General features: G+C 38.3%; 1 protein-coding gene and 1 long non-coding RNA gene across 2 annotated transcripts in view; one reads left to right on the top strand and one right to left on the bottom strand.

Moving 5' to 3' along the window:
- The window catches only part of LOC116706155 (uncharacterized), an 18,644-nt gene extending 17,123 nt beyond the window's left edge, over nucleotides 1–1,521 (bottom strand). Inside the window, exon 1 of the long non-coding RNA XR_004336158.1 lies at nucleotides 1,510–1,521. This is a non-coding gene — a long non-coding RNA (uncharacterized LOC116706155). The remainder of the gene's footprint in view (nucleotides 1–1,509) is intronic.
- The window catches only part of clvs2 (clavesin 2), a 38,894-nt gene that overhangs the window by 20,255 nt on the left and 15,986 nt on the right, over nucleotides 1–2,653 (top strand). The gene's annotated exons all lie outside the window — the stretch shown is intronic.

Genomic DNA, 2,653 nt, shown 5'->3' with positions numbered 1-2,653 from the left:
ACACAGTAATGATTGCACAGGGGGAAAGAAATTAGAGTGTAGTCATGTCTGAGGTGCATTTTCCCTTATTTTGACAAGCAGGATGATCAGAATAGAACCGAGAATTGATGAAATTTGGGAAATATTTCTGGGGCGACTCTAGGATCAGACCTTTATGGGGGCTCATCCCCTTATAGGGGCTCATCCCCTTATGGGGGCTCATCCCCTTATAGGGGCTCATCCCCTTATGGGGATGTGATGCGGCTATAGTGCGTACAAAAGTGCTGTATATGTCTGTCCAGGTGGATGATAAAGGCTGGTAGAAGGTCATCCGGTACCATCCTCTCGCTGCTGCGACAGCCCCATTTGATCCGTTAAATAAGAAATGAGCAGCCGGTGACTCACAGGTTGGAGGAACCTGAAACATTTTTACCCACTGCAGACCAGCCTCATTCCCAGACATGGGAAGTAACAAAGTACAAATACTTTGTTACTGTACTCAAGTAGATTTTATTGATAATTTACTATTTTTGTGCCAACTTTTTACTTTTACTCCTTCCATTTTGAACACGAATAGCGGTACTTTCTACTCCTTACATTTTACAAAATTGGCTTGTTACTTTACTTTCAAATAATTTCAGTTTAAACTGATATACGTACGTTGCAAATCATTGTGGCATGATGGCGGTAACGTAGTAGTGTGGACGGTGACGTGATTGAAAATGAAACATTGTGAGCCTGACATGTTACATTTTTTATTATTAGACTCCATGTTCAAAGATTTGCTACCTGTCAGTTTGCAAGGCTACTTTTTCTTTTTATACTTAAGCCTTGTGTTGTCTTCCCGTTGTCAACCGTGCAATTTTTAAAATTTTAAATACATTTTTTTTCACGATTTTGTTCTTTTTTGACACTTTTGCCGATGTTCTTGTCAATTTACCTTTCCCTGCGTTTTGAAAGCTTTTTAAAAAAAATGTATCACTTTTTTTAAGAGTTCTTTTGTCATTTTTTTCAAATGCTATACAATTGAATAAAACACTCAAATCTAATGAAAGTAGTGAACTCATCACATATTGTACTTGTGCTTACCTATGGAGCCATCCACGTTATTTATCTTGACAATTTGATTGAAAGAAAGCCAAATTTCTGATATAGAAACTTTTTAAAAATGGATCATGACAACTCATGACTTCATGGTCCCTCCTCAGTTTTACCAGAGATGGATTTCAGCGTCTGATGGAGTTCTGCTTTGTGCTGGGAGACAATGTGTTCAATTTTATTCTGTTTCATTTCGGATACATATATCATTACAATGGTTGTTTCTTCGGCACCGTCAGGTTCTGAATGTGAATCAGAGAAAGGTTGTTGTTGTTTTTTTGGCAGGTACATCAGATGCTGACTCACTTCTCTCTAACAAGCAGCTATCTCTGGAATCTGCCAGATTCAATTCACTTACATGGGCTGCAGTGGTGGAAAGTAACTAAGCACATGTACACAGTACAATCTTGGCATATTTTAATTTTATGTTACTCTATACTTCTACTACACTACATTTTGAATGCTGTACCTTTTTACTCACTTTCATTTATTTGACACTTAGTTACTTTTTACATTAAAAACAAATGCTTAGATATGATACAGGACTGCATTATCCGCCCAGTATTATCCAAATGATCTTATATTGGCTCCCTGTGACAAGCTACAACAGTAAAATGCCCTTGCATATATTCATTAGTGATAAACTGAATTATAGAATATTGTAAAATATAACACAGGGAACGAAGCCATTCTGCATAATGAGTCCTTTACTTATACATACTTGACAATTTGCTAATTTTTGCTAATAATATTTCTGTACATTTACTTAAGTAAGATTTTAAAGTCAGGACTTGCATGCATGATGCATATTATATGATGGTAATGAGCCTAATGATAAACCAGTATTCCGACCCATTGCAATATCAACAGACAGAACTTTTTTTTGTTTTGTTAAAACTTAGCTTAAATTCTTGTGGAAATTATACTTATACAGTTGGGCAACTTTAGTTGCAAAACACGTTTTATTTTGTCCTCTGCAGCCCGGACTGATCCTGATTTAGACCAACACTCGCTACTGGAATCAAAATGACCAAACTGCTCGGAGCAAAGCTTGTAGTGTGTGTGGTTATCTGTTAAAGGACACATTGAGTATCCTTAAGGTGGACTCAGTGCCAGAATATTCAGATTCAAAGAAGCAGCTGTGTCTGCTCACGATCGGCTGACTTTCATCTGACGAGCGCATGTGCATGTTGTTACCGCTGAGTGTGTCCGTGTGTCTTTCAACAGAACCACGGTGTTGTTTCTGTCCCCTCTGGATCTTTGAGCTTTTATAACACACCTGCTACATTTCAATGTTTCAATCAGAAGGGACTTGTTTGCAGATATGCAAAGGTTTGTTGTACATAAGCATAATCAAATGTAAAGTCTTTGGAGCTTTAGACTCCATTGTTATAGAATAATTTGCAAAAGGGGTAAGGAAGCCAAGACAATCCCAGGTGCCTTTGGGTGACGATGACTGGAGGTGGAATGACAGCTGACAGCATCTTGTGACCTCATAAGGGGCAAGATTCCATATCGGCCCATCTGAGCTTCCATTTTCTCAAAGGCAGAGCAGGACACCCAGGGCTCGGTTTAC

The sequence above is a fragment of the Etheostoma spectabile genome, chromosome 18 (assembly GCF_008692095.1).
Source record: "Etheostoma spectabile isolate EspeVRDwgs_2016 chromosome 18, UIUC_Espe_1.0, whole genome shotgun sequence".
In the NCBI taxonomy this organism is placed as follows: domain Eukaryota; kingdom Metazoa; phylum Chordata; class Actinopteri; order Perciformes; family Percidae; genus Etheostoma; species Etheostoma spectabile.
The sequence above is the reverse complement of the archived record's forward strand: the minus strand, read 5'-3'. Positions and strand labels throughout refer to the sequence as shown.